The sequence below is a fragment of the Choloepus didactylus genome, chromosome 8 (assembly GCF_015220235.1).
Source record: "Choloepus didactylus isolate mChoDid1 chromosome 8, mChoDid1.pri, whole genome shotgun sequence".
Classification (NCBI taxonomy): Eukaryota; Metazoa; Chordata; class Mammalia; order Pilosa; family Megalonychidae; genus Choloepus; species Choloepus didactylus.
Genome location: NC_051314.1, coordinates 145,076,167 through 145,101,331, shown reverse-complemented (window position 1 = coordinate 145,101,331; position 25,165 = coordinate 145,076,167). Strand labels below are relative to the sequence as shown.

At 39.7% G+C, this 25,165-nt stretch overlaps 1 protein-coding gene across 3 annotated transcripts in view; it reads left to right on the top strand.

Moving 5' to 3' along the window:
- FAM171A1 (family with sequence similarity 171 member A1) overlaps positions 1-25,165 on the top strand; it is a 152,155-nt gene that overhangs the window by 108,939 nt on the left and 18,051 nt on the right. The window lies entirely within an intron of this gene.

The following is a 25,165-nucleotide window of genomic DNA, read 5'->3' as shown; positions in this document are numbered from 1 at the left end:
AGCGACAACCACAGGCAGTGTTTTGAGTTATACCCTGCCACTCATTTCACATTTCACATACTATTAGTTATCAAATACTGCATAACAAATTATCCTGAAATGTGGCATCTTAAAAAATAAACATTTATTGTCCGGCCGTTCCTGAGGGTCAGGAGGGGTCAGGAAGGCAGGGATGACTCAGCCAGGTAGTTGGGGCCATGGGTCTGTCTGCACTCGGGCTAGCCAAGGGTGCCCATCACCTCGAGGTCCAGTGGGGTGGCCTCTGTGCTTCCCAGCACACTCAGGCGATTGTCAGCAGGAGGCCCCTGTTCCTTCCACTCCACAAAGCAGCGTCCAACATGGGAGCTGCTTCCCCGAGGGAAAGTCAGCCTTTTATGACCTGCTTTCGAGGTGGCAGAGCAGCACTTCCTCCCTGTGCTGTGATCACACAGGCCAGCCTGGTGCAGTGGGGAGGGGGCTACTCACGACAGTGCCAATCAGGGGGGCCTGACTCAGAGGCCGCCTGCCACACTATGTGTGCTTAACAGAAGGGGGATCGTATGCTAAGGACCATTCTATAATTTGCTTTAAAAAATCATTACTGTATCATGCACATTTTCCCCTATCATGTATTATTCTGCAATATCAATTTTCCCTATTGTGTATTATTCTGCAATATCAATTTTCATAAGGGCATATCTTCCGTTGCATGGCTATATCATAATTTGGCTACTCAGTCACCTACAATTAGAAAAAGCTTTTACTGTCCTAACCAGTGCTGTGATAAATATCTTTATAGCTAATTCTTCATGCACACCTGTGATTATTGCATCAGGATAAAATTTTGGACAGAGTGGATTTGCTGGGTCAAAAACTTAAACAAAATGTAAAATTTTTAATACATATTTTCAGATTGCTCCCCTAGAAAGTCTTACCAGTTTCCTCTATAACAACAGTTTGGGGGTGTTGTGCCTGGGCTTAGGGTTTTTCTAGCATGTTGGTTCCTGGCCCCATGAAAGTTGAGCTTGAAAATCCTTGGTTTCAAATAACCCTATTTGGAATTTAAAAACCCTTAGACCATACATAACAGTTATCAGGCAATTTTTGATACATCAAGTGTATTTTCAAAGATACCAAATTCCTTGAGTCAGCCAAATTATAGTTTTGGGAATTTATATTTGAAAATAAATGTCTATTGGTTTCTGTTTTTTTGTTTGTTTGTTTGTTTGTTTTTTAATGTTTTTACTCTCCAAAGAATTCACTGCAGCCCCCATAATTAATTGTGGAACATCAGTTTTGCCCAATGTTGCTCTGTGGGCTGGGAGACCATGCTGGCCCTCACTGCACTGTGTGTGTTGGTGCATGTCCTCTGTGGTTTTGTGACCTCTTGAGGCATTGGCGGGGCGGGACATAGATGCTCTGGGCCTCCCAGAGAAAGCAGTCCAAGCGGTGCTTGCCTGAAGAGCATGGGATTTGGAAGGCATGAAAGGAAATGGACAAAGAAAACTAGAGAGAGAGAGTTGGAGGACAAAGGAAAGTATTTGCTGTCCTGAAACCAGGGTCCGTCCTGACCCTGCTCCTGAAAATTTCTAAGTCCCACACTGGGCACATCACTTAAGTCCATGTCCTCATCAGCAAAAGACACACTTGTGTTGGGGCTCTGTCCTCTTGTGTATCCTGCTTCTTGCATCCCTCCCCCCGCTAGATGTCCCCAGACATGCTCAGGTCTGTACTTTGCACAGGCAACCCAGCAAAGGGGTAAGGTCAGGGCTCTGCTACCCACTGCTGTGTGGCCCTGACCTGGTGACTTGCCCTCTCTGTGCCAGTTTCCTCAGCAGTGAAATGGGGATAATAATAGCACCTATTGTTGTTATTTGTAAGAAGCTTAGGACAGTGACTGGTTCATAGCAAGTACTATCTAAGGATGCTTTAAGTAAACAAAGGGTTTCCCCATTCTGCAGAAGGCTTTCTCTGACCAGGCCACTTTCCAAGATTCCCCTTAGCCCAGATATCTTGAAAGATAATTCTCCGCATACTACTTCCACTCCTCTGCCCACTGCAGTCCAACTTCCACTACCCTCTCTCCTGAAACAAGCATCACCAAGTTCATCAACAAACCCAGTCAGTCTCTGTAGCAGTCAGTGGTTTTCCTTTTCTGCTTCATGTGCTCAGATCTGTGCCAGCTCTTCCCTTACTTCACATGCTGTTGCTGGGTGTCACAGCCCGAGGGTGCTTTGCCAGTCAAAAGACCAAAGAAGATGCCGAGCATTTTCTGAAACATGAACTTTATTTGGGGCTTACTCACAGGGAGGCAGAAATCAGCAGAAATCAAACGGCTTTTTTTCTCACCGAGCAGGTACTGCTTTCACAGGGAAGTTGGCCATGCAATTGAAAGAGGACAGCAAGCCAGTTATAAGGGTTTAAGACAAAGACATTCCTAAGGGTGGGAGAGCAGACTGCTGTGTGCCAAGGCCAGCAGGCCTGTTTTGCTCAGGCCAGGGGCTGCCACACTGCGACATCTGACTGCCAACCCCAAGCCTGCAGCTGCCCAGGATACTAACGGCCTATTAGACTTCTCTTTCTGGATATCCTACAGAATCTCAAATTCAACAGGCCCAATTCTGAAACTTGCCTGCTCCCATGCTCTGACCTCTAAGCCTGCTCACTTCTGTGTTAACTTCCCTGGACCACCAGAGTGGAAACCTCAGTGTCATCCCCATTGATTCTTTGCTTTATCCCCACCTTGCACCCGCCATGTTGGCTCCATTGCATAGCTGTGCTCATGTCAACTCAGTGTTTCCCACACGTCCCCTCTGCTGTCCTCTAGGTAGCCTCTGCCTTGGCTTGGACCGTTGCCTCTTCCTGGCAACCCCAGCGGCTGTCTGACTGCCTTCCATCTCTCCTTGCTGGAAATAATCCCCCAAACATTGAGCCTTTTCCATGGAGAACCTTCCTTGTATAGTGGATCTACTTCCACTTAAATAAATCCTTTTTTGTTTTTACTTAGCATCTACTTTTAAACATTTAGCTGCCGAATTCTTGGCTTTAATAGATTGTAGGTATGCAGAGAAAAGCCAACATTTAGATAGTCATTCAAAAATAATCAAATCAACTAAAATCAGTTTTCTGAAAGCTTTCTCTTTAAGATTGGATGGGCATTTCAAAGAAAGCATATGTTCCTGAACTTATCAAACTCAATAGAAACCTACGTATTTCATAAGTTTTTGACTATTATTACAGTTAATCTATAATATCATTTTCTAAATAGAAATTAAAATATTTTAGTTAAATAAAATATTCCAAAGATAGAATTAACAGATCCGGGAAAAAATATAAGAAAGCATTTTAAGCACATAAGACATTCTACTAACTAGCTGCTATTTACAATTAATTCAAATATGATAATCACTTCAAACCAGTTTAACACTTTAAATTATCCACCTCTAAGGTAAATCAAAGTAGCTTCCAATTCCAAATTGTTTAATAGCCAGAAACAGCAATTTGTGAATCCGTTAAGAACTTCTCTTCTAAATCAGGGTCAATATCTATGGCCCACAAATTAAGACTGTTTTTACATTTCTAAATGGTTGAAGAAATAGTAGTTTGTAACACATAAAAATTGTATGAAATTGAAATTTAAGTGTCCGTAAATAAAATTTTATTGGAACGCAACTACGTCCACTTCTTTACATATTTTCTGTGGCTCCTTTTGCACTACCCCAGCAGAACAAGTAGTTGGGATTGTATGTCCCCGTGTGGTAGTTTGGGAGCTGTGTGTACCAAGAAAGGATTGTGTTCTTTTAATCCGTTCCTGTGGGTGCAGATCTATTGTGGGTGGGACCTTTGGGTTAGGTTATTTCAATTGAGATGTGACCACCCCATTCAAGGTGGATCTTCATCCTGTTACTGGAGTCCTTTATGAGAGGATAAAAGACAGAAAAATCCCAGAGAGCTGAGCAGAGCTAAGAGATGAAATTAAGAGAAGTGCATAGAAAAAAGCCTCAGAGAAGCTAAGAGAGGACCCACAGAAGCTCAGAGAGGAGGCCACTGAAGCCAGAAGCTGAAAGCAATGAAATCCAGAGCAAAGGACCAGCAGACTCGGGTCATGTGCCTTCCCCTGTGACAGAGGTGTCCTGGAGCCAGCAGCCTGTCTTCAGAATTCAGGTATCATCCTGTTGATGCCTTGAGTTGGATATTTTCATGGCCTAAGAACTGTAAATTGTAAGTTAATAAATCCCCATTGTAAAAAGCCAACCCATTTCTGGTACATTGCATTTCATCAGCTTTAACAAATTGAAACACCCGACAAACAAAATATATTTACTATCTGGCCTTTTACAGAAAATTTCTGCGCCCTAATCAAATGCTGTCAAAGGGGAAGCCCAAAGACACACCTATTTGAAAGGACCACATAGGATCGCTGGAGAACAGGCTTGGCTGTGCTGTATTTAGGTTTATTGATTTCAGTTTGACCCATGGGAAAGGGAGGGCTTTCCCATGAGCATATGTAGTGCCATCGCAATGCTAGACTGGATGCATGGCTGGGTGTTTGCTGGGTGGTTCTGGGTACTTTGCTTAAATTCCTGAGCCCCATCTTCCACTTCTGTAATGTGGGACCAATCCCAATCCAAACCATAGCAACCTCTCAGAGTTATGAGAATCAAAGTAAAATAACACCTGCAATCTTTGCTGTGAAGACATCCTTCCCCAAACATCGCCAGCTAGACTCGGTAATATCAGGAGGCCTTGGTGGTGAGCTCTGTGTCACCCAAGTATTAGCTGATGCCCCCATGTAGCAAAAGTCAAAACCAAAGGTAGCAATTTGAAGATCGCTTTTGTATTTTCTGTAAGACTCCTTTTGAAGTTACTTTCCATTATGGAGTTTTGAGTTCCGTATAAAGAGCCTGACATTATGTTTCTTTTAGAATATAGTGCCAGGAAGAAAACAAAGTTGTATCCTGACGAAGTAGGAGGTTTCGTTGTATCAGAAATGACTATTGGGTCACCCCATTTTCCCTTTAGACCTTAGATCCTGGGGAGCACAATAATGTGCTCCATTTGCTGTTCAGTCCCAGTTCCCATGTTTGTCTGGAGTAGCCACGTGAGCCACGTGGGGCTCTTGAATTGACACTTGAAACGAGGCTAGTCTGAATCGCAGTGTGCCATTAAACACATACCAGGTTTCAAAGTCTTAATAGGAACAAAAGAATGTAAAATAGCTCATTGATTTTTTTTTGGATGCATGTTGAAATGATAATATTTTGGATATACTGAGTTAAATAAAATTTATTAAAATTAATTTAATCTGCTTCTTTTTACTTTTTTAATTTTGCTACTATAAAATTGTAAGTTACATTTTCAAGCATATTACATTTCTCTTGGACTGTGCTAACCTAGACAGTTGGTAAAATTGCTCCCACTCTCCCTCATTAATGGTGGTTTTTATTTTCTCTTTTGATTTTAACATTCTTGTTGTCTTTGTGTTGTTACAAATCACCTCTAATCCCATTTTACAAGTAAATAGTAAATGTTTATTTTCCGTAAAATTATAACCAAAGGCTGCGATTATTGTAGGTACGAGAAATTGATATAGTAAGGATGGGCAGAATGACAACTTCCTATTGGCCAAGAAGGAGACTGCCTTTCCCCAGAGGGTGAAACAGACATGGGGAACAGGGTCAAAGGGATCCCCCAGGATCCAGCCAATGGGGGGAGCGGAAAGCAGGCATATTCTGCATTCTTCAGTGATAAACTGGGGTACTATGGCCACAACTTCTGTATTTCCCGCTGTCCAGAGAGCCCCCCTGCATTTTTGCTGGTTGTTAAAATTGATCCCCAGAGTGTTCATAAACCTTCATTGTAAGGCGAGATTTCAAACACTGTAAAGAAAGATGAAGTTCTTTTGTAGTTGGATGGGTCTTCTGTTTCAATCAGTGTTTTCACACTAACTCAAGTACTTTAATCTTTTAATGCCAGATAATTGAAACTTTACTCGTAGGGGGAGACCTCCGGTGCTCCTTTTCAAACACCATCAGAGTGAGGTCAGTATTTAATGCTGTCATCCATCACTGTTGTTTCTTTTTTAACTTTTTATTTTGAAATAATTTCAAACTTACAGGACAGTTGCAAAAATAATATAAAACCTAATCCAGAGAACACCAATATACCTCCTACCCAGATACCCAGATTTACAAACTCTTAACATTTCGCTACATTTGTTGTATCATTCCATCTATCTGTCAGTCTGTATTCTAAACATTTGAGACTAGGTTGCATGTATCATGCTCCTAGTGGTGACGAAATGCCTGACCTTCTGTTTAGCTCAGAATGTCTTAACCTCTCCCTCATTTTTGAAAGACGGTTTACCAGATATAGAATTCTTGTTTGGCTATGTTTTCTTTTCTTTTGGCACATTAAATATGTCATTCCACTGCCTTCTTGTATCCATGGTTTCTGATGAGAAATCAGCACTTAATTTTATTAAGGCTCCTTTGTACATAACACAATGCTTCTCTCTTGCAGCTTTTAGGATTCTCTCTTTGTCTTTGGCATTTGACGGTTGGATTTTGATGAGTCTCAATGTAGATATATTGCTGTTTATCCTGTTTGGAGTTCATTGAGCTTCTTGAATGTGTATATTCTTGACTTTCATTAAAATCAGGAAGTTTTTAGCCATTTTTTCTTTGAATATTCTTTCTGTCCCTTTCTCTCTTTCTTTTTCTTCTAGGACTCCTTCAAGCATATATTGGTATGCTTGATGGTGTCCCACAGGTCTCTCAGGCTGTGTTCACTTTTCTTCATTATTTTTTTCTGCTTCTCAGACTAAATGATTTCAGTAGTCTTTTCTTCAAGTTCACCTGTCCAGTCTGCTGTCAAACCCCTGTAGGGAATTTTTCTGTTATTGTGATCTTCAGCTCTAGTGTTTCTATTTGGTTCCTTTTTATGATCTATCTCTTTATTGAAATTCTTTCTTTGTTCATCTATCATTTTTTTCTGATTTCCTTTAGTCCTTTGTCCTTGTTTTCCCTTAGCTCTTTGGAAATGTTTAAGACAATTTTTTAAAAGTCATTGCCTGGTATGTCCAAAGTCTGATCTTCCTCATTGCCGGCTTCTAACACATTATCTTTGCTCCTTTGCATGGACCATCATTTCTTGAATCTTTGTGTTTTGTAATCTTTTACGGCACACTGGACTTTTTGATATTTTAATGTATCTCTGGAATTTAGTCACTGAGGCATCTATTGTTTATGCTGGTATCTAGCTATTGTTATGTCAAATTTCTTTTAATGGCAATAGTGAACAAAAAAAGAAGGAGAGGAAAAAAAAACCTTTCCCAGTCTTTGCAAGTTGGCATATGCAAGTGCTCTCCTTCAGAACTTAGCCTTCCTAACAGTGAGTTTAAAGAACTATCAGAGGCAAAAGCATAGGGTCTCCTGGTCTTTATTGAACATGCTCTTGTCCTCGGTTTGCACACATGTCCCTAGAATTTCCCCAATTTACATGTATCTGAATGTCCTTTTCCCCTAGGAAATGGTTTTTCCTTCTATCTAGTCCCAGGTTCTCCATTGTCTGGACCAACATCAGCAGTCCTTGCTCCAGGCAACTGCAATTTGATAGTTCTCCTGTAGTGTTCTAGCTGCCCTGCAAGGCAGTGCACAGGGCAAGTTCTGGGATGGGAAGCCTGTGATAAGATGAAACCTGCAGTAGGTCTGTCTCAGCCTACTGTCTGTCTGTGCCATGAGATTGTTACAGACATGTATGTACCCTAGCATGTTCTCAGGGGTTACTCTGCTCCCTCCAGAATGAGGGCCAGTGACCCACATACCTGAACAGTGCCCAGGTAGGGCTGAGGATGGGTAGGGGTGAGGTAGGTGTGAGAAAGGGTACCATGAGATTTTCCTACTGTTTTTAAGTTTCCTTTTTCTTGATTCAGTGTTTGCCCTGTTACTTGAACTGTTTTCTGGAGCTCTGAGAAAGATGGTTCTCCCAGTTTTTGCTTGTTGTTTAAAACTTCCATGGGAAAAGGGAGCCCTAGAGCTCGTCACTCTGCTATCTTGGTGACATCCTATAGTCACCCGCAGTTGTCTTTAAATCTTTCTTTTGAGGGGGGCAAAGAATTTCCCTTTATGGGAATTGGCATCTCCATATTTCAACCTATTTATTCATCAGAAGGTGACATAATAAGATTAACTTTATCTTAGAATATAATTAGGTTGGATTTTGTTTGGTACATTACAACAGTGTGAATTGTCTAACTGCTATATGTAATCACAATAAAAATGATTTTAAGAAGCACCACTTGCATATACTGCAGTTACAGGCACTGCTGCAGCTATTTTGGTAAAATGCCACTTGATTTATGAAGGAGGGAAGACTTTATTTAGTGATATAAGTCATTTCCTTTGAGGAATCAGCAGAATTTTTATGATTTGCTAACTCTGCTCTCTCTTTAGAAAAGCACTACAATGCCAGTGTCTGCGTGCTTGTGTAGACGGAGTGAGACAAAGCGAATATACATATCATGTAGTCAGTTGTATGCCGGCTAGCCTTACCTCAGAAAAAAGCAGTTCTTCTCCCAGGCCTGGCTTCTGAGGCATTGTTGGTAAATGTGTTTAACTGACGTTTTCTGGACAGTGAGAAGTGATTACATCAGCTCACTTTTATAGGCGTTTACCCTTTCTGTAACCTGTAACTGGGACAGCAGATGGCTGTCTAATGTACAGGGTTGCCAGCCTGAGATCTGACCTACTGCCCTGGGGAATGGTTACTTATAAACAAGCAGATCAGGTCAGCGGCTTGAATATAAAGTGACCACAGTCAGTGAGTTGCAAAGAAATCAAGATTTGAGATTCTGTGTCTGATACATTTCTGCTATTTCATGGTAACTTAGGTTACTTGATTAGAATACTCATTCTAATAAGACAGGAACAAAAGCACATTCTGAGAGTGAAGCTCCATTGGAGAATCCCATTTTAACAGCCTTCCTAAAGCACAGCCTGGGGAGTGTGTGTGTGGGTTGCTATAGAAATGGTGGTTACTGAACCGGCTTCTTCTCGTGCGTGGTGTGTACGCGTCAGGCAGGCAGGACTCCGGATCATGACTTGCCTGTCGTCAGCTTCAGATGGCGAACGCTACTGCTGACGTGGTGCTCCTGTCGTTGGTCCTTTTAGGTAAGTCATGGACAGCACTGGTCCTGGAGGGTGGAGCTCAATTTAAAATACAGATTTCTGTTGGGTTTTTTAAAATTTTTTTCATTGTTCTTCTAGAAGTGGGGGTTCTTAAAGCATTAAGTAATGTTTATAACTTCCAGAAAATGAAAATCATATACGTTGAGCCACATGTCTAGATGGAAGGTGGCAGTTGGAGTACTGAAGTGTGGTGATTGAATTAGAAAGAAAAGTTTCACAGTAAATTCAGCTCGAGAGAGGTGGTAGGAAAACCGCCACACTCAAAGGAGGCCCTACCTGGCCATCCTTATGTCACCAGATACCACATTAAATTGATGCTTTTTGTTTGAATTTTATTTTTAAATTATATTGTGTTGTTTCTGTTTCTTTTCTAAATGTGGTTTGGTTTTATACGTTTATGATATGAGCTATAATTTGTTTTATATTAGGACTATTTAATATATATTATGATTTTTAAAATAACATCAACACTCTGTATGGGATATTTTTTTCTTTATATAGTGGTTTGTACATTAATCAGGGCTTAAAACCATTGGTATAAAAGATAGCCCTGGCCTGGTATCCACTTTCAGCATGGCTCCATCAACACTCCAGATATAATCTGGGAAAGCTTTTGGAAATATTATTTTATCTTTTGGAATAAAATTCCACCTCTTACTAGCTATGCCATTCGGGCAGTATCACCCTTAGACTGGGCAACAACGGCCCTGTCCTGAACCCCTCATTTTAGAGGGCCTTGCTCTGGCCTTCAAACGCATCCACCAACCCAAAGGGATGTGCCCACCTGGAATCTGAGCCCCCTTTATAGATGTACTCCAAGAACATGGGACTCCAAATTCCCTGCCATAACAGGCCTAAGCCTACTTCTGGGAACTCTTCTCCAGGCCACTCCCTGAGGGGAGACCTCCTGTTCCAGTTTGCTAATGCAGCCGGAATGCAAAACACCAGAGATGGATTGGCTTTTATATAAGGGGGTTTATTTGGTTACACAGTTACAGTCTTAAGGACATAAAGTGTCAAGGTAAGTCATCAACAATCAGGTTACCTTCACTGGAGGATGGCCAATGGTGTCCAGAAAACCTCTGTTAGCTGGGAAGGCACGTGGCTGGTGTCTGCTCCAAAGTTCTGGTTTCAAAATGGCTTTCTCCCAGGACGTTCCTCTCTAGGCTGCAGCTCCTCAAAAATGTCACTCTTAGTTGCACTTGGGGTGTTTGTCTTCTATTAGCTTCTCTGGAGCAAGAGTCTGCTTTCAACGGCCATCTTCCAACTGTCTCATCTGCAGCTACTCTCTCAGCTCCTGTACATTCTTCAAAGTGTCCCTCTTGGCTGTAGCAAGCTCGTTCCTTCTGTCTGAGCTTATATAATGCTCTAGTAAACTAATGAAGGCCCAGGCTGAATGGGCAGGGCCACACCTCCATGGAAATTATCCAATTAGAGTCATCACCCACAGGTGGGTGGGGCGAATCTCCATGGAAACACTCAAAGAATTACAATCTAATCAAACTGATAGGTCTGCCCACACAAGACTACATCAAAGATAATGGCATTTTGGGGGGGACATAATACATTCAATCTGGCACAGCTCCCCACCCATATACCCATCCCATATGCATGTTCCTGATACACACATGGCACATTCACACCCCGTGAATACAGCCTATGTGTACACCCCCAGGGCAGAAGGTGGTCTAGCAAACCTGGTGGCTGGGAAATGAGCTTGGGTGTGTGGGTTTGGAGTCCACCTACAGGCACACAAGGTCTGGTTGGCTTGAGAAGGGAGCAGGTAGTTGACCATGTTCCAACAAGGAACTCTGAGGAGTCTAAGAACTCTCCTGCGATCCTGGCCTTGCGGATCGTTATGAAGTTGTGGTAGGAAGGTAGATGTATTTTATTTTAAAGTTTGATAGCTTGCTTTATGGCCTTAAATATTGTCTGTGTGCCTCCATTTGTACTCTTGATTTGAGTTCTGCCAATGGTAGAAGTGGGCCTGTCCTTGGGTAAATTGCCAACTTTTCTGGACCTATGGTTTCTAGCCTTAAAAATGAGATCTGTAATACCTTCCTTGCAAGGCTGTATAATACTTAAGTTAGATATTGCACTTAGACACCTAGTGCAGCGCCTGGCACATATTAAGTTCTTAATATCTTAGTTCTTTTTGCCCCTCTTCTTGAATCACCCCTTGTGATGGTTAGTCTTATGTGTCAACCTGGCCAGGCTACTGGACCGAGTTACCCCACCAAACACTAATTGAGGTTGCTGGGAAGGTATTTTGTAGATGAGGTTGACAATTACAATCAAGTGACTTTTAATAAAGGAGATTATTCTCCATAATGTGGGTGGGCCCCATCCAATCAGTGGAAGGCCTTACAAGCAAAAACTGAGGTTTCCTGGAGGAGGAGAAATTCCCCCTCAAACCTGAAACATCGACTCCTCTCTGAGTTTCCAGCCTGCTGCGCTAAACCTACAGATTTGGATTTGCCAGCCCCCCAATGACAGATGCCACTTCTTGAAATCTCTTTCCTATGTATCACCTACTTATTCTCTCTGGAGAACCCTGACTGATCCACTCCCTTTTAACATTAGGTTGAGTATGCATATGTGTGCAGACAAAAGAGACACATTCAGAACAAATTCAGCACGTTCAGGTGTGCTTTCTCCTCAAGGCATCCTCAAACCTCTGCACAGTTTCCTTTGCTTGCTCTGCAACAGGACACTTAGGCGGAGTTGCACATGGCAGCCCAAGCATTTCAGATGTGCACTTTGAAGTTTGCCCAGATTGAGGGGGAAGAAAAGAAGGGTCACATCTCAGATCACTTGGAAGAGGCATTTTTTTTTTTTTTTTTTTTTTTTGTCTTACTCATTCAGGGCCAATCTTATCCATTGGCAATATGGAGTTACTATTAGCCAGCATTTTTTGGCACTTTTCTCAGGTGACCCTACAAGGCAGGTCCTATCCTTTCTTCAGAAGAATGCTAGTGCATTGCCTGCTTCCCTTTTTAGGACAATTGTCTCACACTTACAGGGGCCTTACTGGACTTATTTTGTCATTGCTGTATCCCAGGAGCCAGGAACAAAATGATGCCTGGGACAAATATGATGTTCAATAAACATTTGCTGAATGAATGAATTGTTCAATTTTTTCAAGAAAAGCCATGAGTAGAATTCCATAAGAACTCTTTCAGTTTCTTCATGTTGACAATAAATTCAAACACAACAAACAAATAAATACCCACAAACCAACTGCATGGGCCAAACACAAAGCATCTGGGAATGGGTTGTTGTTTTGCATTCCCAGATCTAGTCCATTATTCCATTAAGCCACATTAAATCTTGGCACAGAGGCAGGAATGCACAAAAATCATCTGTTGGACAAGGAAGAGGGTTTGAGGTCTGAAGAACATCGTACTTTGCCTCTCCAGTTGTCAAGATGCAGGAGCTGTGCACAGAGCACCCAGCTGTGCTGAGCTCTGGCCTCTCTGTGATTCAATAACTTATAAGACAGCTAAGCAGAGGCTTGTCATGGACAGTGACAGGTTGGTCAGAGCCTTTGGTGAGGTGACATTTGAGCTAAGATCCTAAAAATGTGGGAGATTAATATGGGAATATCTTGAGGGAAAGACATTCTGGGCAGAAAAGACAGTCAATGCAAAGATCTCACAGTTGGAACCAGTTTGGCCACACAAGCAGCAGCCAACTCAGCTAAGTAGGCCCTTCACTCATTCATGTAACCTGCCTGGCTCCTGTAGACATTTGAGTTGCCCATCCCTGGCCTGCAGTCTGCCAAGTGACTAAATGATTTTTTTTTTATTGTGGTAACATACGTACAACACAAAATTTCTCGTTTTAACCACTTTCAAGCACGCACTTCAATGGTATGAATTATATTCACAATGTTGTGCTACCATCACCACCATCCATTAACAAAACTTTTCCATCATTCCAAACAGAAACTCTACACTCATTCTGCAGTAACTCCCTGTGCCAGTTTGAATATATTGTGTCCCCCAAACACCATTATCTTTGATGTAATCTTGTGTAGGCAGATGTTATCAGTGTTGATTAGATTGTTATTCTTTGAGTGTTTCTGTGGAGATGCGCCCCACCCAGCTGTGGGTGATGACTCTGATTGGATAAGTTCCATGGAGGTGTTGCTCCGCCCATTTGGGGTGGGTCTAAGTTGAGTCACTGGAGCCATATGAGCTGATGGACAGAGGGAACTCAGTGCCCCTGAGGGTGAACTTCTGAAGAGGAGCTACAGCCAAGAGGGACACTTTGAAGAAACCACAGGAGCTGCAGATGAGAGACAGTTTGAAAACGGCCGTTGAAAGCAGACTCTTGCTCCGGAGAAGCTGAGAGAGGACAAATATCCCAAGTGCGACTAAGAGTGACATTTTTGAGGAACTGCAGCCTAAAGAGGAACATCCTGGGAAAAAGCCATTTTGAAACCAGAACTTTGGAGCAGACACCAGCCACGTGCCTTCCCAGCTAACAGAGGTTTTCCAGACACCATTGGCCATCTTCCAGTGAAGGTACCTGATTGCTGATGTGTTACCTTGGACACTTTATGGCCTTAAGACTGTAACTGTGTAACTAAATAACCCCCCTTTTATAAAAGCCAGTCCGTCTCTGGTGTTTTGCATTCCGGCAGCATTAGCAGACTAGAACACTCCCGTGACCCCTGGTAACCTGTACTCTACTTTCTGTATCTACAAATTTGCATATTCTAGTTATTTCTAATAAGTGAGATCATGATATTTGTCCTTTCGTGTCTGGCTTATTTCACTCAATATGATGTCTTCAAGGTTCATCTAGAACCTCATTCCTATTTACGGATGAATAATATTCCATGTATGAAGATACCACATTTTATTTATCCATTCATCTGTTGATGGACATTTGGGCTGCTTCCATCTTTTGGCAATTGTAAATAATGCTGCTGTGAACATAGGTGTACAGATATCTATCCATGTCCTCTTTTAACGTCTTTTAGCTCTATACCTAAAAGTGGAATTGCCAGGTCATATGGTCATTCTATGTTTAACTTTCTGAGGAATTGTTTTCCCCAGCAGCTGAACCATTTTCATTCCTACCAACAGTGAATGAGGACTCCTACTAAGTGATTTCTTGAATATATTAGAAATATTTCTGAACTTGCTTCAAACACTGGTCACCCAATTGATGCACTATGGCGACATTTTAGAAAATGGCATCAGGATTTTCTGAAAGAACTGCCACACCCTCAAAAGTGCAGACATTTTGTGGCTCTGCTACACAGGTGTGGTCAACAGATGAGTGGCATGAGCATCCCTGGGAGCTTGTTAGACTGCAGAGCCTCTGGCTTTACTCCAGACGCAGAAGCAGAATCCACATTGTAATATGATCTCCATTTAACAAGCATTGGTTTAGGGCGTCTTACCACATCTGTCCATGTTTGTAAAATTCTCTGTTCTGCTATCCTTCATTCTGAACTGTTTTTCTTCTGCTGGGGATTAGTAGCGGAGCCATCCACAGTCTTTAGTCCCCATCCAATTCATTCTGACGTGGAGTTGCAAGATGGATATTGGGCTTTGTGGATAATTGTATGCTTGAGAGTGAACGTGGAGTTGCAAGATGGCTAAACAAAATTTCTCTCCATATGGGGCTAATTAGTCTGTACTCTGATATTACTTTCTGGAAATTTATATTTACCTATTGTAAATTCAAAATTCTCTCTTTAACTTTTATCAATGCTATTATGCACCATAATATTCCTGGCTGCCTTTTTAAGGCATAAGATTTCTGTGAAAATCTTTATGGTTTCCCATTACTTGCTCCTTGATTTCAGTAAGTTTTGTGATAGTTCTCCTGCTAAAGCTTAAAGAGAAAAAAAACAGTTGCTTAGATTAAAATTATTTTTAAGAGTCTGTTTCTCCAAAACTACCCTAAAAATACCCAGGGAACATGTTGCAGCTGAATAAAGGATTCACTTCTGCTTTTAATTTTTAATAATTCAACATATCTGTGATTTTATGCATCAAGCAGAAGGTTGTTGGTTATAGTGAGTTGCCCTTAATTTTATTCTTGTTTAAATCTGTCCTACAAAACGCACTTGCCCAAAGCTATAGAAATCCAATCATCTGCACGTAACTTTTGCTCTTCAGTTTGATTGCTTTCAACAAGAATGATTAGATGATTGACCACCAGGCAAATACTTTGCGTATAACCAACAAACCCATAGATTTCATGGAAAAAATAATTCCAGAGAAGGATACATAGCTATTCAAAGGTGTAAACTTTAATTTAGAAAAAGAAGGGTACTCCAATATAACAGAAACAAAAAAGTCGAAATTTTCACTGTCTCTGCCATACTGATGTATGTGGCTAAAGGTCTGATGGATTTTTGTGTTTTGATTTGAGGGAATGAGTGGTTTTGTTAAAGCTTGCAATAAAATAGAGTTAGATCTGGATGCTTTTCTGTGTACAGTTGGAAGAAAATTATAGTAGAGGTTATAGCTTAAGATATTGCAGATGAAAGCCACAAAAATGTAAGTCACCTGGTTTCTAGAGAAATCCAGTGTATTTGGGGGTCTGGGTAGACCCTGTGATTACAAATAGTACAATAATAATAATAATAGAAACACTAGCTAAGGCCTGCTCCATGTTGACAGTCCAGCAAGCACCACTGTGACCCAAGAGAGGAGATGACAGTAGGACAGTCAGAGCTGGCTTCTGTCCCATTCCACACCTGTGTCAGTACAGGTGGCCCGCGCCTCTCACCATAAATGCTCCCGAATATTCCGCAGTGAAAATGATGGGTAGGAGTGGGAATGGCTATATTTTACAGTGTGAACCTCTTAATTAATAGGATTTTCATTTTTTTTTTTATTGAGGTAGCACACACACACATACTGTAAAATTTGCTATTTTAAGTACTTTTAAATGTATAATTCAATGGCATTAATTATAATCACAATCATGCTACTATCACCACCATCCATTACCAAAACTTTCCCATTATGCCAAACTAAACCTCTACACCCATTAAGCATATCTTGCATTCTCCCCTCCCTCCAGAATCCAGTAATCTCTAATTTGCTTTCTGTCTCTATAAAGTTGCTTATTCTGGATATTTCATATAAGTCGAATCATACATTTGTTCTTCTGTGTCTGGCTTATTTCACTCAGCATAATGTTTTCAAGGTTCATTCATGTTGTAACATGTATCAGATCATCATTCCTTTTTTTTCTTTTTTTTTTTTTAACTTATTTGGTAACACATATACAACTAACACTTTCCTATTTTAACCTTTTCCAAGTGAACGATTCTGTGGTGTTACATTCACAATATTGTGCAACCATCACCAACATTCAGTACCAAATATTTTCATCACCTGAAACAGAAAATTTGCACCCATTAAGCAATACCTCACCCGTCCCCTCACTCCCAACCCCTTGTAACCTGTAATCTACTATCTCTATGAATTTGCTTATTCTAGGTATTTCATAAAAGTGTGATCACTCAATATCTCTCTTTTTGTGTCTGGCTTATTTCACTCAACATGATGTCTTTGAGGTTCACCCATGTAGTGGTATTTATTAGAACTTCATTCCTTTTTACAGCTGAATAATATTCCATTGTGTGTGTAGACTACATTTCATTTATCCATTCTTGTGTTGATGGATTTGCTTCCACTTTTGGCTTTTGTGAATAATGCTGCTGTGTACATTGATGTACAGTATCATTCAAGCCTCTGCTTTCATTTCTTTGGGGTATATACACAGAAGTGGGATTGCCAGGTTGTTTGGTAATTACATGTTCTGTTTCCTGAGGAACTGCCAAAATGATTTCCACAGTAGCTGCACCATTTTACATTCCCACTAACAATGTGTAAGGGCTCCAGTTTATTCTCATCCTGACCAACACTTACTATTTTGTTTATTTTGTTTTATTTTTTAAAAATAGCCATCTTGGTGGGTGTAAGTTGTGTCTCATAGTGCACTTGGTTTTCATTTCTCTAATGTGTGTGCTCTCTTGGCCATTTGTACATCTTCTTTGGAGAAATGACTTTTCAAGTTCTCTGCCCACTTTTTAAAGGCTTTTTATTGAGAGATATTCACATACCATACAATCCATCCAAAGTGTACAATCAGTGGCTTTTAGTGTAATCACAGAGTTGTGCATTCATCACCACAATCAATTTTAGAACATTTTCATTACTCCAAAAAGAAAAACCCCTTAGCAGTCACCTCCCAATCCCTCTATGTTTCCCCAGCCCACCAGAACCACTAGCCTAATTCTGTCTCTATAGATTTATTTATATTCATATTTTATACAAACTGAATCATACAATATGTAGCACTTTGTGTCTGATTCATTCACTTAGCATAATGTTTTTTTAATTATTGTTTTTTTCTTAATTACAGAAGTTGTGGGTTTACAGAAATATCATGTGAAACATGCAATGTTCACTTATACCCCCCTATTGTTAACACTTAACATTGGTGTGGTACCTTTGTTAAATTGATAAAAGAACATTAAAATATTACTGCTAACTATGGTCCATAGTTTGCATTAGGTGTTTTTTTCCTAAATACCACCCTTTTATTAATACTGTGTAATAGTGATACAAATTTGTTATAATTCATGAAAGAACATTCTTATATTTGGACTATTAACCACAGTCCTTCATCCACAGCAGGGTTCACTGTGCTATACAGCCCCATGTTTTGTCTTCTAACTTTCCTTCTGGTAGCATACATGACCCAAAACTTCCCATTTCAACTGCATTCACACACATAATTCAGTGCTGTTAATTACACTCACAATAATGTGCTACCATCACAACTATCCATTTCCAAACATTTACAATCAATCTAATTAGAAATTCTGAACAAATTAGCATAAGCTCCTCATTCTTTACCCCCCACTCTATCTCCTGGTAAGCTTTATGCTTGATTCTAACTCTATGTGTTTGCTTATTATAATTAAGTCATATCACTTAGATCATGCAGTATTTGTCCTCTTGTGTCTGGCTTATTTCATTCAATATAATGTCCTCAGGGTTTATCCATGATGTCCTATGCGTCAGGACTTCATTCCTTTTTATAGCTAAATAATGTTCCATCATATGTAGATACCACGTTTGTTTATCCGTTTATCGGTTGTTGGACACTTGGGTTGCTTCATCTTTTGGTAATTGTAAAGAATGCCACTATAAACATCAGTATGAAAGTATCTGTTTCAGTCCCTACTTTAAGTTCTTTGGGTAGATACCCAGTAGCGAGATTGCTGGGTCATATGGCAATTTTATACTTAGCTTCATGAGGAACTGCCAGACTGTCTTCCACAATGGCTGTACCATACTATACTCCCTCCAGCAATGAATAAGTGATCCTATTTCTCCACATCGTCTCCAACACTTGTAGTTTCCAGTTTTTTAATAGTGTTCATTCTAGTAGGTGGGAAATTCTATCTCATTTTGGTTTTGATTTGCATTTCCCTAATAGCTAGAAATATTGAGCATCTTTCCAATCCACTAAGGTCAGAAAATGCACTTTGTATAATTTCAGTCTTATTAAACTGATTGAGACTTGTTTTGTGAGCCTACTTGTGGTCACTCCTGGAGAATGATCCATGAGCACTTGAGAAAAATGTTTATCCTGCTGCTTTGGGGTGCAAAGTTCTGTATATAGGTCTGTTTGGTCTAGTTCATTTATCATATTATTCAAATTCTCTGTTTTCTTATTGATCCTCTGTCTAGGTGTTCTATCTATTTATGAGAGTGGTGTATTTTCTTAAAGACATGTATTTCTTCCTTCAGTTTTGCCAGTGTTCACCTCATGTATTTTGAGGCACACTGGTTGGTGCATATATATTTATGACTTCTATTTCTTCTTGCCCCTTTTATTAATATATAGTGTCTTTCATTGTCTTTTATAATAGTTTTGCATTTAAAGTCTATTTTATACAATATTAGTATAGCTACCCCAGCTCTGTTTTAGTTACTATTTGCATGGAATATCTTTTTCAACCTTTCACTTTCAACCTATTTGTGTCTTGGGGTCTAAGGTGAGTCTCTTGTGAGCAACATATGGTTGGATCATGGTTTTTTTTTTTATCCATTCTGCAAATCTGTGTCTTTTGGTTGGAAAGTTTAATCCATTAACATTCAGTGTTATGACTGTAAAGGCAGTACACTTTCTTTAACCATTTTATCCTCTGCTTTTTATGTGTTATATCTTATTTTTGCCTCCCTTTTTAAGCTTTGAGTTGCCCAATAATCTTCATTTCCATCCTCTCCTCTAAGTCTCTCTCTCCTGTCTTTTCCTTTCAGCCCGCAGAACTCCCTTTAGTATTTCTTGTAAGGCAGGCTTCTTGTTAATGAACTCTCTCAGCTTCTATTTATCTGTGAATATTTTAAACTCTCCCTCATTTTTGAAGGACATTTTTTCCAAATAAAGAATTCTTGGTTGGCAGATTTTCTCTTTCAGTACCTTAAATATATCATACGACTGCCTTCTCACCTCCATTTTTTCTGGTGAGAAATTAGAACTTAATTTTATCGCAATTACCTTGTATGTGACAAATTGCTTTTCTCCTGCTGCTTTCAAGAATCTCTCTTTATCTTTATCTTTAGAATCTGACATTCTGATTAGGATGTGTCTTGAAGTAGATCTATTAGGATTCACTCTGCTTGAAGTACATTGTGTTTCTTGGATGTATGTATTTATATCTTTCATAAGAGTGCAGAACTTTTGGCCATTATTTCCTCAAATATTCTTTCTGACCCTTTTCCCTTCTCTTCTCCTGGGACACCCATGATGTGTATGTTTGTGTGCTTCATGCTGTCATTCAAATCCCTGAGACCCTTCTCAATTTTTTCCCTTCTTTTCTCTATCTGTTTCCTGTCTGTAAGATTTGCTTGTCCTATCTTCTAGTTCACTGATTCTCTCTTTTGCCTATTCAGATCTGCTGTTGTATGCCATTAGTGTATTTTATTTTATTTTTTTTTTAATCATCATTTTATTGAGATATATTCACATACCACGCAGTCATACAAAACAAATTGTACTTTCGATTGTTTACAGTACCATTACATAGTTGTACATTCATCACCTAAATCAATCCCTGACACCTTCATTAGCACACACACAAAAATAACAAGAATAATAATTAGAGTGAAAAAGAGCAATTGAAGTAAAAAAGAACACTGGGTACCTTTGTCTGTTTGTTTCCTTCCCCTACTTTTCTACACATCCATCCATAAACTAGACAAAGTGGTGTTTGGTCCTTATGGCTTTCCCAATCCCATTGTCACCCCTCATAAGCTACATTTTTATACAACTGTCTTCGAGATTCATGGGTTCTGGGTTGTAGTTTGATAGTTTCAGGTATCCACCACCAGCTACCCCAATTCTTTAGAACCTAAAAAGGGTTGTCTAAAGTGTGCATAAGAGTGCCCACCAGAGTGACCTCTCGGCTCCTTTTGGAATCTCTCTGCCACTGAAGCTTATTTCATTTCCTTTCACATCCCCCTTTTGGTCAAGAAGATGTTCTCCGTCCCACGGTGCCAGGTCTACATTCCTCCCTGGGAGTCATATTCCACGTTGCCAGGGAGATTCACTTCCCTGGGTGTCTGATCCCACGTAGGGGGGAGGGCAGTGATTTCACCTTTCAAGTTGGCTTAGCCAGAGAGAGAGGGCCACATCTGAGCAACAAAGAGGCATTCAGGAGGAGACTCTTAGGCACAAATACAGGGAGGCCTAGCCTCTCCTTTGCAGCAACCGTCTTCCCAAGGGTAAAACTTATGGTAGAGGGCTCAACCCATCAAACCACCAGTCCCCTATGTCTGTGGTCATGTTAGCAACCATGGAGGTGGGGTAGGCGAATACCCCTGCATTCTCCACAGGCTCCTCAAGGGGGCACTACATCTTTTTTTTTTTTTTTTTTTCCCCTGTTTGTCTTTTTTCTTTTTTTTTTTTTTTTTTTTTTTTTTTTTTTTTAACTTTCCCTTCTTTTTTCAAATCACCTGTATGAAAAAAAAAGTTAAAAGAAAACAAACATACAATAAAAGAGCATTTCAAAGAGACCATAGCAAGGGAGTAAGAAAAAGACAACTAACCTAAGATAACTGCTTAACTTCCAACATGTTCCTACTTTACCCCAAGAAAGTTACATAATATAGCAACATTTCAGTGAACTTGTTCCTACTACAACCATCAGAAATTAACAGACCATAGTCATTTCTGGGCATCCCCAGAACGTTAAATAGCTTATCTGTTCTTCCTGGATTATTGTTCCCCCTTCCTTAATTGCTCTCTACTGCTAGTTCCCCTACATTCTACATTATAAACCATTTGTTTTACATTTTTCAAAGTTCACATTAGTGGTAGCATATAATATTTCTCTTTTTGTGCCTGGCTTATTTCGCTCAGCATTATGTCTTCAAGGTTCATCCATGTTGTCATATGTTTCACCAGATCGTTCCTTCTTACTGCCGCGTAGTATTCCATTGTGTGTATATACCACATTTTATTTATCCACTCATCTGTTGAAGGACATTTGGGTTGTTTCCATCTCTTGGCAATTGTGAATAATGCTGCTATGAACATTGGCGTGCAGATATCTGTTCGTGTCACTGCTTTCCGATCTTCCGGGTATATACCGAGGAGTGCAATCGCTGGATCGAATGGTAGCTCTATATCTAGTTTTCTAAGGAACTGCCAGACTGACTTCCAGAGTGGCTGAACCATTATACAGTCCCACCAACAATGAATAAGAGTTCCAATTTCTCCACATCCCCTCCAGCATTTGTAGTTTCCTGTTTGTTTAATGGCAGCCATTCTAACCGGTGTTAGATGGTATCTCATTGTGGTCTTAATTTGCATCTCTCTAATAGCTAGTGAAGCTGAACATTTTTTCATGTGTTTCTTGGTCATTTGTATTTCCTCTTCAGAGAACTGTCTTTTCATATCTTTTGCCCATTTTATAATTGGGCTGTCTGTACTATTGTCATTGAGTTGTAGGATTTCTTTGTATATGCAAGATATCAGTCTTTTGTCAGATACATGGTTTCCAAAAATTTTTTCCCATTGAGTTGGCTGCCTCTTTACCTTTTTGAGAAATTCCTTTGAGGTGCAGAAACTTCTAAGCTTGAGGAGTTCCCATTTATCTATTTTCTCTTTTGTTGCTTGTGCTTTGGGTGTAAAGTCTAGGAAGTGGCCGCCTAATACAAGGTCTTGAAGATGTTTTCCTACATTATCTTCTAGGAGTTTTATGGTACTTTCTTTTATATTGAGATCTTTGGTCCATTTTGAGTTAATTTTTGTGTAGGGGGTGAGGTAGGGGTCCTCTTTCATTCTTTTGGATATGGATATCCAACTCTCCCAGCCCCATTTGTTGAAAAGACCATTATGGCTCAGTTCGGTGACTTTGGGGGCCTTATCAAAGATCAGTCGGCCATAGATCTGAGGGTCTATCTCTGAATTCTCAATTCGATTCCATTGATCTATATGTCTATCTTTGTGCCAGTACCATGCTGTCTTGGCAACTGTGGCTTTATAATAAGCTTCAAAGTCAGGGAGTGTAAGTCCTCCCACTTCGTTTTTCTTTTTTAGAGTGTCTTTAGCAATTCGAGGCATCTTCCCTTTCCAAATAAATTTGATAACTAGCTTTTCCAAGTCTGCAAAGTAGGTTGTTGGAATTTTGATTGGGATTGCATTGAATCTGTAGATGAGTTTGGGTAGAATTGACATCTTAATGACATTTAGCCTTCCTATCCATGAACATGGAATATTTTTCCATCTTTTAAGGTCCCCTTCTATTTCTTTTAGTAGAGTTATGTAGTTTTCTTTGTATAGGTCTTTTAGATCTTTGGTTAAGTTGATTCCTAGGTACTTGATTTTTTTAGTTGCTATTGAAAATGGTATCTTTTTCTTGAGTGTCTCTTCAGTTTGTTCATTTCTAGCATATAGAAACATTACTGACTTATGTGCATTAATCTTGTATCCCGCTACTTTGCTAAATTTGTTTATTAGCTCTAGTAGGTGTATCGTTGATTTCTCAGGGTTTTCTAGATATAAAATCATATCATCTGCAAACAATGACAGTTTTACTTCTTCTTTTCGAATTTGGATGCCTTTTATTTCTTTGTCTTGCCGGATTGCCCTGGCTAGCACTTCCAGCACAATGTTGAATAACAGTGGTGACAGCGGGCATCCTTGTCTTGTTCCTGATCTTAGAGGGAAGGCTTTCAGTCTCTCACCATTGAGTACTATGCTGGCTGTGGGTTTTTCATATATGCTCTTTATCATGTTGAGGAAGTTTCCTTCAATTCCTACCTTTTGAAGTGTTTTTATCAAAAAGGGATGTTGGATTTTGTCAAATGCTTTTTCAGCATCTATTGAGATGATCAATTGATTTTTCCCTTTCGAGTTTTTAATGTGTTGTAATACATTGATTGTTTTTCTTATGTTGAACCATCCTTGCATGCCTGGAATGAACCCCACTTGGTCATGGTGTATGATTTTTTTAATGTGTCTTTGGATTCGATTTGCAAGTATTTTGTTGAGGATTTTTGCATCTATATTCATTAGGGAGATTGGCCGGTAGTTTTCCTTTTTTGTAGCATCTTTGCCTGGTTTTGGTATTAGATTGATGTTAGCTTCATAAAATGAGTTAGGTAGTGTTCCATTTTTTTCAATGTTTTGAAAGAGTTTGAGTAAGATTGGTGTCAGTTCTTTCTGGAAAGTTTGGTAGAATTCCCCTGTGAAGCCATCTGGCCCTGGGCATTTATTTGTGGGAAGATTTTTGATGACTGATTGGATCTCTTTGCTTGTGATGGGTTGGTTGAGGTCTTCTATTTCTTCTCTGGTCAGTCTAGGTTGTTCATATGTTTCCAGGAAATTGTCCATTTCTTCTACATTATCCAGTTTGTTGCCATACAGTTGTTCATAATATCCTCTTATAATTTTTTTAATTTCTTCAGGATCTGCAGTTATGTCACCTTTTTCATTCATTATTTTGTTTATATGGGTCTTCTCTCTTTTTGATTTTGTCAGTCTAGCTAGGGGCTTGTCAATCTTGTTGATCTTCTCAAAGAACAAACTTTTGGTGATATTTATCCTTTCTATTGTTTTTTTGTTCTCTATGTCATTTATTTCTGCTTTAATCCTTGTTATTTCTTTTCTTCTACTTGGTTTAGGATTGGTTTGCTGTTCATTTTCTAGCTTCTTCAGTTGATCCATTAGTTCTTTGATTTTGGCTCTTTCTTCCTTTTTAATATATGCGTTTAGTGCTATAAATTTCCCCTTAGCACTGCTTTTGCTGCATCCCATAGGTTTTGGTATGTTGTGTTCTCATTTTCATTCGTCTCTATATATTTAGCAATTTCTCTTGCTATTTCTTCTTTAACCCACTGATTGTTTAGGAGTGTGTTGTTTAACCTCCAGGTATTTGTGAATTTTCTAAGTCTCTGATGGTTATTGACTTCTAATTGTATTCCATTGTGGTCAGAGAATGTGCTTTGAATAATTTCAATCTTTTTAAATTTATTGAGGCTTGTTTTATGTCCCAGCATATGATCTATTCTGGAGAAAGTTCCGTGAGCACTAGAAAAGTATGTGTATCCTGGTGATTTGGGATGTAATGTCCTGTAGATGTCTGTTAAATCTAATTCATTTATCAGATTGTTTAGGTTTTCAATTTCCTTATTGGTCTTCTGTCTGGTTGATCTATCTATAGGAGAGAGTGATGTGTTGAAGTCTCCCACAATTATTGTGGAAACATCAATTGCTTCCTTTAGTTTTGCCAATGTTTCTCTCATGTATTTTGTGGCACCTTGATTGGGTGCATAGACATTTACGATTGTTATTTCTTCTTGCTGAATTGCCCCCTTTATTAGTATGTAGTGGCCTTCTTTGTCTCTCAAAACATCCCTGCATTTGAAGTTTATTTTATCTGAGATTAATATTGCTACACCTGCTTTCTTTTGGCTGTAGCTTGCATGAAATATTTTTTT